The sequence below is a fragment of the Lygodium microphyllum genome, chromosome 19, assembly GCF_053477565.2.
Source record: "Lygodium microphyllum isolate KBCC chromosome 19, Lygodium_microphyllum_v1.1.10, whole genome shotgun sequence".
Classification (NCBI taxonomy): Eukaryota; Viridiplantae; Streptophyta; class Polypodiopsida; order Schizaeales; family Lygodiaceae; genus Lygodium; species Lygodium microphyllum.
Window position 1 is genome coordinate 130,692,864 of NC_141153.1, and position 15,409 is coordinate 130,708,272.

At 37.4% G+C, this 15,409-nt stretch overlaps 1 non-coding gene across 1 annotated transcript; it reads left to right on the forward strand.

Annotated features, from left to right (window-relative positions):
• The first annotated feature begins 2,297 nt into the window (after positions 1 to 2,297).
• On the forward strand, positions 2,298 to 2,371 carry TRNAI-AAU (transfer RNA isoleucine (anticodon AAU)). The gene has a single exon. It is a non-coding gene; the product is annotated as a tRNA-Ile (tRNA).
• Positions 2,372 to 15,409: the final 13,038 nt, after the last annotated feature.

A 15,409-nucleotide genomic window follows, 5' to 3' on the forward strand; every position in this document is an offset into this window, starting at 1 on the left:
TGAGAGGTATTCCTCCTAGCTTGGTTGTGCATACCATTCCTTTAAAGGAAGGAAGTTGGCCTGTACATTGGAAAGTAAGGCGCATGCCTTTTGAACTAAGGGACAGGCTGTTTGAGGAGCTACAGAAGTTGCAAAAAGCGAGTTTGATCTTCCCTGTTCAACATACTAAATGGTGTTCACCAGTTGTGATCGGAAAGAAGAAAAAGAATCAAATTCATGTTTGTGTAGACTTTAGAGAGTTGAATAAGCAGACTGTTAAAGACTACTACCTATTGACGTTTATTGACCAAATTTTGGATCAATTAGCGGGTAGGAAAATATATTCGTTCATGGATTGCTTTGCAGGGTATAATCAAATGGCGATTACTGAGCAAGACAAATTGAAAACTGCATTTATTATTGTCTTTGGTACCTTTGCATATCATGTGATGGCATTTGGTTTATGTAATGTACGTGGTTCGTGGCAAAGAATAGTTGACAAGACCTTTGGTGACATTTTTTCAGAGGATTTGAAAGTATTCATTGATGATCTGGGGGCAACTATCATAAGAGAAAGGCAGTTGATTATTTTACGGAAGTGTTTTGAGTGTTGCAGATAATTTTGCATAGCTCTCAACCCACAAAAGTGCATCTTTGCGGTGCCTTATGGGCTATTGTTAGGTTATGTAGTCATTTCAATAGGAATTGATCTTGAAAAGATCAAGCTCATAGTTGCCATGAGTCCACCACGTACTCTAAAGGAAGTGCATAGCTTTCTATCATCGGAAGGGTATTATCAGAGGTTTATCAATACCTTGGCAGAAAGAATGTTGCCACTGAGGAACCTATTGTTCTTTAACTGTCAGTTTGTATGGAGTGACTCTTGCAAAGTATCTTTTGATGATGTGAAGTAGAAGCTTACCAAAGCATTTTTTTTAAAAGCACCTAAAAGGGGCAAAATGTTTAATATATTTTTAGCAGCAACAATGCGTAGTATCAGCTGTTTGGCCCAAGTTTTGGAGGAAAAGTGGTACCATCCGATAGCTTTTGCTAGTCGAAAGTTGGGCGTATTGGAAATTAACTATACCTATATGGAGAAGAGCAAGCCACCAAAGCTATAGGGCATTATAGAGTGCCTTGTGGATTTCAGAGAGCCAAAAGATATCTTGGCTGAAGGAAGTGACATGGAAACATTGTTTAAGATTGATACGTCATCTATTCCTTCCTGGTATGCTGCTATAATACACTATCTATCTACAAGAGAGATTGGAGCTACTCTATCAAAATCCAAAAAGAGAAAATTAAACAGTAAGCTTTAAATTTTGTGTTAATTGTAGGAACCCTATATCGGTAGGGTGTTGATGATATCTATCACCGATGTATGATGCCTGATAAGGTTTCATTTATTTTAGAAAAGTGTCATGACTCCGCTTGTGGGGAGCATTTGCTAGACGATTGACAGCACAGAAGACTTTAAGAGCTGGATATTGGTGGCCATCCATCTTCCAATATTCATTTGAGTATGCTAAGAGATGTGATACATATCAAAGACATTACAGTAGAGAAAATAGGAACGCCCACTTACTCCGATTATGGCTACCCTTCCGTTTGAGAAGTGGGGCATCGACTTTGTGGGTCCTATTACCCCGTCATCTACTACTCATAAGAGATATATTATAGTAACAACTGATTACTTTACAAAGTGGTCAAAAGCACGGGTGACGAGGCAAAACAATGCAAAAGAGACTACCAGTTTCCTACTTGAGCAGATCATTTGTCATTTCGGTTTGCCAAAGGAAATAATATCGAACCGTGGAATTCACTTTTTGAACAAGGTAATTAAATGACTAAAGCATGGAAAATTAAGTATAATAAGATAACCCCTTATAATCTGCAAGCAAATGGACAAGTTGAAAGTACCAATAAGCAGCTTGTGGATATTCTATCCAAGATAATTTTCGAAAATAAGCATGATTGGGATACAAAATTATATATGGCGATATAGTGGAAAACTAGCATTAGCCTCATTTTGCCATACACGCTATACTTCGATTATGCCAAAGCTTAGGGCTCTTGCAGATAGAGCATGATGGAAGAGTGATTACCCTAAAGGTATATCTGCATATATACCCTTGGCAAATCAATACATTGATCAATCAATAGATAATAATGTGCGTATTCGGGAAAATCAATTTTTAAAAAAAGAACAATCACGTGCCGCTGCTGCTAATAAAGAATATATGGTGTGTGTTGTATGTAAACATGTGTAAATGTAAGTATGTTGCAAATATTATCATGGAAAAGATATTGTCATAAGTGGCCCATTAGCTCAGTTGGTTAGAGCGTCGTGCTAATAACGCGAAGGTCGCAGGTTCGAGACCTGCATGGGCCAAGTTTTCCTAAATCCGTTTGAGTGTGCTCATGACTATTTTTAAGGCTTCCGGTTGCGTAACGAAGTTTACAGACGAATTGCATTTTCGCAATATCCTTCCATTTGGACAGCTTTGTTTCATGCTACGCTCTCCCTTCTGTCTATCTGGCTTTCCTCTTATACGACACACGCCATGCTTGCGGACGACTCTCTCCAGCTTTGCCCCGGCTCGAAGGGAAAGCTACACGTGTCGTAGGTGCGTGCCTAGCCCTCTTTTTGTTGAATGGGGATCCTTATTTCTCCAATGGAGATCTTTTACTGGTGCACAATAGGAAAGCTGCACGTGTGGTAGGTGCATGTAGGGGGAGCTGCAGAACGGAGGCGTCTACCTACTCGATTCCTCCATACAGCATCTCCGTTGAGACGTCTATCAAGCCTCTCGTCGAACCTACCTGCTAACCATAGGCTGAGCTGGATCTACATTATCCCTAGGTTATAGCAGCATTTGCCGAGCCTCTCACCAACCCTAGACTAAGCTGCAGCTGTTGTAGGGGGGTTTTGGCTTGTAGACCATCATCTGCCTAGCCTCTCACCAACCCTAGACTCTTCTATATCTACACTATCTACAACTTTAAACATCTACCAGCCTCTTACCAATTCGAAGTGTAGCAACCTAGATTTGGGGGAAGGGGGCAGGGAAGGGGGGTCACTCATAAATATATAAGTTTAGCACGATATGAAAAGGGTGTGTTTTATACATGATAGGCTTATAGATCAGGGCTTTTAAAATTGGGCCTCAAATACACATGATACCAAGGGTTTAATATATTGAACCCCCCAAGAGGTGCTTGTAGGGAACTACCTTGACAAGTCAAACTAGTCCCGTAATATAGGGCACCCTCGATTCCTCCATATCTACACTCTATACAATATCAAAGTGCCTCGATTAGGTTTATTTGTTATATGTTTGTTGATTATTGAGAAATAATGATATAGCTCATCTCGATAAAAATAATCCAATAGATGTCACTTTGTTGGCGCCCCTTTAGATGTAGTACTCACCTCGACAAAAATAATCTAATAGATGCCACTCCATTGGTCCCTTTAGATGAGGCCCCTCTACTTTCCCTCTTCATTGCGTGTATATACTCTCTGCTTTCTTGTGTGCTTTGCACACATTCTTTCACCTCGATTCCTACTTACTTGCCAAGTTCACATAAGTGCACACTTGGCTCCTCTACTCTATACAGTATCTAAATGCCCCAAATTCTTTTAACAATGATTGTATGCACATTGATCTTTGAAAAAATAGGATGTTACTCACCTAGATAAAAGGGGATCCATAGGTATGTCATTATATTAGGAGATCCAACTTAGGTCACTATATTAGCCCCTTTACTCTACATGAGATTCCTCTACTTTCTCTCTCACTTGCGTGTGTATCCTCTTTGCTTTCTTGTCTTCTTTGCACACATCCTTTCACCTCATGGTTCCAATATATTGAGACACATCACTGAAAAGATTACTCTCTTATTTGCTATGCACACATCGTGTTAAGTGTAAGCCCAAGCCAAAGCCCACCTCCAACAAAAACAAAAAGCAAAAGCAAAAGGCACCCCATGCAAATATAGCCACCTAGATAAAATAGCCCCTTTACTTGAGATTAGGTAGTGAAAAGAGGGACAATCTATATAAATGTTTGCCTTAGAGTTTGTGAGACTCTAGGATAGGTGGAACTCCTCATTAAAAAACAAGGATATCGATGCTTCCACGCACTCAATAGTAGCAGGACATGAGCAAAGCTCTTATTCTTTCAACAGTCCAATCTTCCTTGGTTAATCAACTCTCATCTAGTTGCTCTCTTCCCCTCTCCAAACCATTAAGTTTACTCCCCCCACAAGCATGGAAGTGAACCAAGGATTCTAAGATTGCAATAGACACACCTAATTCTCCCTTTCATTGTATTTGTTCTAGTCCAGAGTTGGAGATCGTCTCACAATCCTTGTACAGTCTCCTCTCTCCAAGTGCTCAATCTATGCTCATAGCTCTCTCTCAGTAGTAAGCAAGTATATAGAAAACTTGAGTAAGAGAACGCTTGAGATAAATCGGCACACATAACAATGATCTTTTATTCCTTTCTTTCTAGCTTTATACATGACATTTACCATCTTGATTTACACCCACTTTCTATGCGTGTCTTTGAAATTTTCATTTTTCTTAAAATACTCGATGATGGGAATCTATCTTGATTGACCATAAATTATCTATCCAAAGTTCTATTGGGAGCTCTTACAATTCACATGACAATGAGACTCTCACAAAATTACTTGCATTGAGGCGTCAATCACACTGTGGCCTAAATAATCACTAACATTGGAACAAAATGTGATTGAGGTGTCATATTGTGGCCTACATAAACACTAGCATTGGAGAAAAATGAAATTGTAAAAAAGATATCTTGAATTTAGCATATTCAAGGTTTTTTTTTTCTCACTTTTTGACTTCCATTGCTACCGAGAGTTAGCAAGACAGAGAAACCCTAGCATGCTCAAAGAAACTTGCCATCCTTTCTTTTATCAAAGCGATTGTCATATCGAAGCACTAAAGTTTCCTCTTTGATGTTTTTATATGGTAGCTTCTTGTTGAACTTTTCTCTATGCTTCTCAGCTTTCTGGGAGTAGTGGTTGATGGCTTCTTCACGATCCAATTGTAGCCTCTCTAGGTCCAGTAATCTTTGATGTAACTTCTCCTTTTGAGAGCCTATTGCGCCACCTAATACTCGAAGGCTAGTTAATTTCACCTCAATAGGCAAAAGAGCCTCTTGTCCATAAACTAGATGAAAAGATGTGAACCCTAACATGGTTTTGAGCATGGATGAAATTGAAAATCAATGAGCCTAGTGTCTTCAAAGAAAGCATGACCATAGTTGTGTCGAGAAAGAGAGAAATGTTGAGGATTGAAATGACTTGATTTTTTTTGCTAATTTTTGTTGTTTTTATGGAGACCAGATGATTGATTTTTGGTGGATTTTGTATGATGATTAAGTTGATTTGGAAGTGTTTAAGAGTGTTTTGAATAAGGTTGAATAGGTTTTAGAAGCTAATTATATTTTTTAGTAGAGACATGATGTTCTGATATGTTCTGTTGATGTCCTGATAGTGTCTCATTGGTTCTGATTGAGTCTGTTGAACTTCTCTTTTCTTCTGTATGAGAGGTTAGAATGATGATTGATGGAGTTTGAGAGTGTTTGGAAACTTATTGATTTATTTTGTATGGTTTTAAATGGTTTTAGTTAAGCTAAAGGAGTTCTGATTCTTCTTGATGTATGGTTCTAAAGACCCTCCATTGAAATTCTGTAGAGTCTATATCTATGTTTTATTTTGTTCTATATACCTTTTTAAGTGTTATGTGGGATGGATGTGTAGCTTGGGGAAGTTTTTTAACCTTGAAAAGAGATTAGTACAAGTTAAAAATAGCTCAAAGAAGTGGGAGAAGTAGTTGTTGAAAACTTAAGTAAAGACTAAAGTCACATTGATACTATTGAGCTATGAAAGGACATTGTAGTGGCTCTGGTGACATTTCATATTAGGCATAACTCTTGGGACAGGTGTCCATGAAAAAAGAGAGATTAAGGAGAATTATTCTTAATTATTCCATTGTACTATTGAGAGAGAGCATGTGTATGAGAGAGTGAGTGAGTGAGAGATAGCCAAATCTATGCAAAACAATGTATCTATGAGTGAGAGCTATGGAACCTTTGAAGAAGAATACTATGTGATGATTTCCATTTAAAGTGGTATATTCTCTTGTGTTTTTGTCATCTCTTGATGAATTCTATGAAGAATATGAAAAGCATAATCGATTTTGTTCAAGTTAAAGCCATGGAAGAATTGTTCTATTTATGAAGCTACATGAAGATTGGTGTTCTTTTTCTTGTTGTAGTCATATAAAATATGAAAAACATTCTTGTTGATGATATAAGATATATTTTCTTGCAATGAATATTTCGTTTTCTTGGTATTCCTCTTGGGGCTCCATGTTGTTGGTATGCACCTAGGAAAAACTGCCATCAACAAGCATTAAAACATGCTAAAAATGAAAAAAATAACATTGCTAAGAGGAGAAGAATTTAATGGATGTTTGCAAAGTTTCTTCTACCATTGAATAATTGGAAAATCTTATTTTCGAAGCCACTTTCTTCAAGAAATTTATCTCACAATGGTGGAAACATATTATCATCTTGATACAGGCTCTATGTGGTGGACTATTTCCTCTCCCTATTGAAGCAACAAAGACGTGTATCTTGGTGGCAAATTTTTTGGGAGCAAATTGAATAGCAGAAACAGAGAGAATGACCATCCATAGGAGATTTGACATTCATTGAAGAGTTCCAAGACATCATCAAGGGGGAGTGTTAAAGGCATGATTAAGGCATAACCTAGGGGTCTATTAAGTAGTTTTAAACATTTGTAATTGATCAAATGTGAAAAGTCATGAGTAGATTCTGAGTCTTTTTGGGAAGTTAGAAGGAGGAGTCATGAGTTTTTTGACGGTGTTTGTTCGAGTCAAGAAAACAGGAATTTCTGTAATCGATGTTTTTTAAGCAGAATATGTGGAATATATAGAACAAATTAATCTTGATGTGTCTCAATTTGTCTTATACAATGTTTCCTGTCTTGGTTTAAAGTGTATCTGAATTGTAAAATAAATTATGAATTTAAAAAATGGTCTGTATGTTGAAGTGATGTTCAATGGTGCGTGATGACAAAGACAAAAAGGCGAATATTAGTCGTAATCTAAATCTGTTTTATATCAGAGAGATGTCCATTTTGGGTTAACTTAGGGGAAGCTTTTTGACCCCTAACACTTGGTGATCCTGCGAATTAGTCTTTAGGCATCAGGTGGGATGTTTCAAAATGAAAAAAGTACAGAAGATTCATGAATTAAAGGATACCGTCAGAAATGGATTCATGGCTTAAGGAGTTTCAGTATTGGACTATTGAAGAGGAGGAACGGGAATCCTTTGCACATGCATTGTTACAGGAGTTTCAGAATTGGACAATAGAACATGAGAAGTTTGAGGCATATAGTTAGGTAATTCTGAACACACAATTTTATGATTTACCTTTGGACATTATTGGAAAGATACGGGAATTAGTGTGGAAAGAACAGTCAAAACATGTTGCTCATTTTGGTTTGAAGAATACATGCAGTGCGTTTAGAAAAATTTGGCATAATCAGGATCTTTGGCAATTTTGTCAACCTTATGGGCTGAGTTATTCCTAAATTGGTCAGGGAAAGACGGAAAAATCAGTGTGGGTGTGCAAGTCATCACTGTAAACATTGTGTATATGGATCTTAGTAGTAGGATAATACGACGACAGAACATGTGTATGGTGTATGTCTATTGAAAAATACAGGGGTGAAGGTTTTGGAACCTATTATACCAGGCTACAGGAAAAATTAGAATAGGAAGAGAAACAGAAGAAGAAAGAACAAGAGAGGTCCAGCAGTGCCAATTAGGTGGATATCCTGGATTTAGGATATCTGAGTCATCAAGAAGTACAGACTGAAGAAGTAGTCCTTAGTCATGCAACAGGAGATGTTGTTACTTATAAGAAATTATAGGTTACACCAGGAGAGGAGTAGAGAAACAGAAATCAATTTGTGGGACTGCTAGCATGGTCTCAAATTTGGATACATGCAAGGAAAAAACTAAAGTTTCAACTATTTCCTAAAAAACCAGCAAGAAGAAAGGTTGATGTAACACAACAGCCAGGGTCAATGGCACAATCCCCTAATCCAGCAAAGTCAAATTTTCAAACTTCAAGGGCGAGTCCAAAAAGAAAGACCCTGATGCCCATGTAGCTCAATTCAGCACAAAATGGGAAGCAAGTGGACTAGGAGTATTGTATGGAGATGATGTGAAAAAGCAACAATTTGCTGCCACATTGGAGGCTAAGTCTATGAACTGGTTTATACAGTATGGTGCAACCCATTTTATTGATACACAAGCATTACAAATAACATTTTTGGCAAGATTCAGAAGGTGGAAAACACCCACCACTGATATTTTGAAGAAGCTTAAAACAATGAAGAGGCTCCTTGTGGAGGATTATGCACAACAATTTTTAGATTTGAATGGAAGACTTGCACCCAATGAAAGAAAAACCAATGAGATGTGGGGGAATATTTTTGTACCCAATGAAAGGTCAACCAATGAGATGATGGGGGAATATTTTTGTAATGGATTGAGGGAATCCTTGAGAACTGCAGTAGCCACTAGTATGAATATTCCTGGAGGTGTAGGAGGATTTAATCAATTGGTAGCACAACTACCAGGAGAGCAGAGAAAAGGTTGGGAACCATCAAATAGAAGAAGAAGAAGTATAGCAGTGATTCAGATTCAGATACAGATTTGGATTCAGACTCAAATTCAGAGTCTGATTCTGGCTCAGATTTAGAATATGATAGTTTAGATTTAGATTCTGATGATTCAGAAGATGAGGAAATGAAATCCAAAAGTAGGAAGAAGAAAAGGAAAGAGAAGTAGAGAAGTAAAGCTAGGGGAAAGAATGAAAAAAATGGAAAGGAAAAAATAAAGAGAAGTTAATGAACCCGTGTTGCAGACACAACAAGGGGACTATCTCAATGTGTTGCAGGTCCAGTGTGATTTTTCAAATTGCATAAAAGTGGAGGATATTCCTGAAAAATTAGCTTCAGTTTTGGTTGTTACAAGATCAGGTGGAAAGTATATGATTGATCCTGTTATACTCCATAAGGAGATGAAACACCCTCAGTATTGGGAGAATCAAGGACATGTGAGATAGGGATGTTAGAAGGAAATTTAGAAGAGTCGAAAAACTGACTATGGTCAACACAAATTGTAGCAGCAAATACTTGATATACAGTTAAGTATTCAGGAGGAGATCCAGCATCAAGAGATAAGGGAGGCACAATTGACAGCTGAAGTTTTGAGGAATACCACTGTTACAATGGATCGATTTTAAGTTTAGTTCCTAAATTTAAAAGACAGGTACTTAGAAAGATGAGTGAGGAGGAAGAACATGTGGATGAACCTGAAGCCTGTCAGATTGAAGCTAAAGATGTGGATTACAAAGTACCCAAAATCATTGTTAATTTTCAAGAACAAGAAATACAGGGAGCATTGGTGGATGGAGGTTCAGGTGTGAATATTTTACTTGAGTTCCTGTATATCAGATTAAAGCTACCTGAGTTAGAAGAAGCTCCTTTCCAACTGAAGATGGCAGATGAGAGGAGGATTTAGCCTCTAGGAATTCTCCGAAATCAACAGATTTCTGTTTCAGGACTTGTCTTTCCAACGAATTTTGTGGTTCTGAAAATGGATGAAAGAGACAGCCCTTATCCAATTTTGTTGGGAAGGCCTTGGTTCAAACAAGCAAAGGTCAAACAGGATTGGGGAGTTGCTAAAATTACAATCAGGAAAGGAAAGAAGAAAGTGCACATGAACATGGTGCCAAATGCAACTTTGCCCAAAGAAGCTAGAGCCTTGTATACACATGGTATTAATATGGTGAAGGAAGTTGTTGATGAAGAAGAAGATGCTTTCCTTAAAGTCAATGAATCAATTGTACGTGTTTTTGATATAGATGTGGTCAAAATTTTGGAACATTATAAGGGGCAGAAGAAACATGAAGCTTCACAACAACAGAGTGAAAGTAAACAGGAAGATTCACAAGAGAAAGACATAAACATGAAGTTATTTAAACAGGAGGAGAAGATGCATATTCAGCAAATTATTCAGGCTAAAAAGGCTTTTGATGAGTAGATGGCTAAAACAACAAGAGTCCAAGAAGATGATTTACAGGATCTTAATTTAGGTTCTGCAAAGGATCCTTAGAGAGTCAAAGTCAATGGTCATGTGGAAGGCCAGTTCAAAACAGATCTAAGTCAGCTATTATTGGAATTTAGGTTCTGTAGAGGATCCTCGGATAGTCAAAGTGAATGCTCATGTGGAAGGCCAGTTCAAAACAGATCTAAGTCAGCTATTACTAGAATTTAAAGATATTTTTGCATGGACTTATATTAATATGAAGGGAGTGGATCCTAGGTTTTGAATGCACAAGATCAACCTCAAAAAAGATGCAGTTCTTGTTATTTCACAGAGATACAGAATGAATCCAAATTATGCAAAGGCTGCTAAGGAGGAGTTGGATAAACTTCTGAAAGTGGGATTTATTTATCCTTTGGAGAAGGTGACATGGTTATCACCTATAGTGGTGGTGCCAAAGAAGAATGGCAAACTCAGAATTTGTGTTGACTACAGGAAACTAAATGCAACCACTATAACTGATCCTTTCCCATTATCATTTCAAGATACTCTGTTGGATGCATTTGCATGTCATTAGATATATATTTTCTTGGATGGATTTAGTAGTTACAATCATATATTGATGGCAAGAGAAGACAGAGAGAAGACTACTTTTGTTATTGAGTGGGGAGTCTATGCTAGTAATATAATGGTATTTGGCTTGAAAAATGCTCCACCTGCATTTCAGAAATGAGTATAAGAAGTCTTTGCTCCATGCTTGACAACATTCACGAGATTCTTTCTAGATGATTTTAGTGTGTTTGGGAAGGCTATGGATCACATTAATCAACTCAAATTATGCTTTGAAAGATGCAGAATGGCTAGGTTGAGTCTTAATCTAGCCAAATGCGCTTTTGTTATTAAAAGAGGGATTTTATTGGGGCAGAAGGAATACAGGTTGAACCTAGAATAGAGAGAATACTCTATTTTAAAGTTGTGGGTTCTCTTTTCTTGGCACGCATTATTACAATAACTTTCAATTCCACCAAATTGTAGGCAAGTTCTTGGATCTTCAATTGGATATCAGGGGTAGCTTTTACATGCGCCGAACTTCAATAGTATTTTGCAGTGTGGTCTTCTCCTTTGCATAAGGGTTTGTAGTCCATAGACATTCTAGGGTTTGGGCAGTTTGGTGAGATATGTCCATTTTCTCTGCATCTATAACACTCCACTTTTTCAACTTGTCGTCCTCTATAACTCTAAGAGGGAAACCTCCTTGTGCCAAAATTAGGACCGAACTCTCTAGGCTTTGGTATGATATCCTAGGTGGTCATCTTGGGTTCCAATCTTGCTTCTTATATTTTCCTTCTTTTCTGCATCTCCTTTAGAGAGAAAATATCCTCTATATGGTTCTTCCTTAAACAATATGAATAGAAAGCTCCAAGAATGGTTGATTTATGGGTACATTCAGTGGCTAAATGTCCCGCTTGATGGCGCTTTGCACACCATGTATTAGATCACATCACATCTCTTTCATCTCCTACATGATTAGATATGTTGGCAGTATTTACCTTCAACATCTCTAATTGTTCTGTAATCACATCCATAAACTCTTTTTTTATGCTTGCAACAATTGAATTGGACAGGTAGTCCTTTAAATTTGCACCTCCTCCCGGAGTACTTGTAGTAGGATTTTGGAAAGTCTCTCTAATCACTGCATAAATTGGTTGGGTTGATCTAGAGGGTCCTCTGTTTTGATTTTGATTCAAAGCTCTTACTACTTATCTCTCATACACTAAAATGCTATGCCTTTGAAAGTGGCTAGGAATATCACCAACCAATGCTCGAGGGTTTTGGCATTGTTTGCTACACATGTTACCATAAACTTAGCTACATGAAGATTAGGATCTTCATTGTACTCTCCCTTAAAGATGGGCAACGGGACTACATTCGCTGGCTTTTCATCAATATTTCAAGGATGAATCTAACTAGCAAGGGGACCTTGAGTTGCCATAGGGACTTCTTTAAAGAGTTCCACTAGGGTGTCAAAAAAGGAGGCTTCTACTGCTAGCTCGTTCTCAGCTTTGATTTTTGCCTTCTCCCTAAAAATCTTTGGACTCATTCTAGTGCTTGCCTCTTGATTGCGGCATTCATTAGGGAGTTAGCTCAACCCAGTTTGTACTCAACAGAACAGAAACAGAAGGGCTTCAGTCCTTGGAGGACTGTCTTGCTAGCATTTCTTCTACTTTCTTCTTTTCAAAGTCTCTAAATTCAACTTTCATTCGATTATAGAGGAGAAGATTTTTAGTTCTGAAGGTATCCAAACTCATTCTTAAGGATTATTGTGGTGCCATCATCATAGTAATGCGAGCTTCTGATGGTTTCAACACTATATATTGTGAAGAGCACTCCATCTACTAGCTTCCAGTGGGCTACTAATTGAACAAACAAAACGTTGTTAGTACACCAAGCGTCCCACGTATCTTGTTATTGAACATCCACAAACAGATTTCAACTCTTTTCCTTCTTGTTCTGGTGAACTTAAACTAATCACATGACTCCTAAACCTTTTTCACAATCTCCCTGTTAGGGGTCAAAAGGCTTCCCCTAAGTTAACCCAGAATGGGCATCTCTCTAATATAAAATGGATTCAGATTATGACTAATATTTGTCTTTTTGTCTTTGTCATCACACACCATTGAACATCACTTCAACATACAAACCAGTTTTCCATTTCATAATTCATTTTGCAATTCAGATGCACTTTAAACCAAGACAAGAAATATTGTATAAGACAAATTGAGACACATCAAGATTAATCTGTTCTGTATATTCCACATCTTCTGCTTAAAAAACATCGATTACAAAAATTCCTGTTTTCTTGACTCGAACAGACACCGTAAAAAATCTCACGACTCCTCCTAACTTCCCAAAAAGACTCAGAATCTACTCATGACTTTTCACATTTGATCAATTACAAAGGTTTAAAACTACTTAATAGACCCCTAGGTTATGCCTTAATCATGCCTTTAAGACTGGCACACCCAATGGTTACTATTTTTCCAAAACAGTAGACATGAACCCACAAAATCCCTTGATTTCATTCCAGTCGTGAGAATTTCATTCCTGCATTCCTGACTGTCAATTTTTCTTTGCCTGAATATTAGTTAAAACTTATTGAATTGATTTCTCAATCTCTGCATCATTTTTGCTTTCTTCCTCTCCTCCTGGAACAACTTCATCAATTTGAGTGACTAAAAATGAATTTGTGTCCACTCCCACCAAATTCAAATCAGCATCTTGGAACTTATTGAGTAAAAAAGACTTTAGTATAAAACCATTCACAGGTTTAACCAACAATTTACCCTTCAAATCAGTCAACAGAAATGTTCCTTGCCCTAAGTCCTCAAAAATTCTGTATGGTCCCACATACTTGAGTTTTAATTTGCCAAAATGCTTGTCTAATTTAGAGTTATACATTAAGACCAAATTTTCCTATTTGAATTTCTTCTTCTTCAAGTACTGATACAGCCCTGCAGATCTTCTATTCTAAATTATAGTAGCCACATAAGCATTGTGAAATATGTCTTCATCCAAAGACATCAACTGCTCCAATCTATGTTTAAGTGAATCCTCCTGTGTTAGTCTATTTGAAATTTCCGCCCTCAAAGATGGTACTATGAACTCCATTGGCAACAGAACTTCCATGCCATTGACCAATCTGAATGGTGTGAGTCATGTAGTACTGACCTTAAAGGCTGTTCTAAATGCCCATAGTGCTGAATTCAATTTCAGATCCCAACCCTTCATGTTTTCTGAAACAGACCTTTTAAGAATTTTAACCAAAATCTTATTACTGCTCTCAACTAATCCATTGGCCTGTGGATGATATACTAATGACATCTTATGGCTAATCATATGAGTTTCATTTAGAACTTTAATCACCTTGTTAAGAAAATGGACTCTCTGATTTGATACAAGTTCCACTGGGCAGCCAAATCTGGTCATTTTGTTATTATACAGGAAATAGGCCACACTCCTTGCCTTATTATCCTTTAATGCAACAACTTCTACCCATTTGGTACAATAATCTATAGCAACCAAAATATATCTATTTTCTGAAAGTTCTGCTGTTGGCTTGAATGGACCCATAAAATCCATTCCCCACTTCTCAAAAGGACCCAATGGCAAAACTAGATGTTACCTCATTCTATCCTGATTCCTTGGATATCCATCCATTTGTTGACATTTATCACAGGCCTTTGCATATTGATGTGAATATTTGATTATTGTTGGCCACCATAAACCACTCTGAAATATTTTCTACTAGTTATGTCACCTGAAAAGTGACCTCCAGAACTTCTTGTATGAACTTCAATTAACACTGCTGCCTGGTGACTGTCAAGAACACATCTCGTGATAATCTGATCCACTCCTCTTTTGTACATATCTCCTCCAATTACTAAATAGGTTGCACTTCTTAATACCATCTTCCTCCTGTGGTCTTTGGTCATTCCCTCAGGAAATATACCTTCAATAACGTAATTAAGCAGCTATTCATACCAATCATCTGACTTGGTTGACTGAATCTGAAATAAGTTTGCATAAGGTAACTCATCTAGTATCCCTTCAAGAGGTTCTCCCGACTCCAATTTGCTTAGATAATTAGCAACCAAGTGTTCTCTTCCAAGTCTATGCACAATGAAATAATCAAATTCATGTAATAGTAGAATAGATCTAGCCAATCTCCCTATTGGCTGTGGTTTATTCACCAAATAGATCAATGCCTAATGATCCACATGAATTATGATTGAATTACCCAACAAATAATTAGTGAACTTTTTCAATGCTACAAAGATAACTCCTAGGCACTCCCTTTCAATAATAACTGAATAATTTATTTCTGCTCCTGTCATGACCTTGCTTGCATAATAAACTGGTCTAAACTAGTCTTTGTGTTTTTCTTGCATTAACATAGCTCCCATTGCAATATCAGAGGCATCTCCAAACACATGGAATGGTAAACTCCAATCAAGAGGCTACATTGTTGGTGCTACTTGTAACATCTTCAATAATCTGAATGCTTTTTCTTGCTCTTCTATCCAAACATACTTCACATCCTTCTTGATCAACTTGGTCAATGGAACCTTCCAGAGGAGAAATACAACAGTACAAAATAGAATGATATAGTACAGAGCACTGCAGTACCATAAAATGCCACAGAGACACGACTAGAGGTCCAAGAGATAGAGGATGAAAAAGTACCT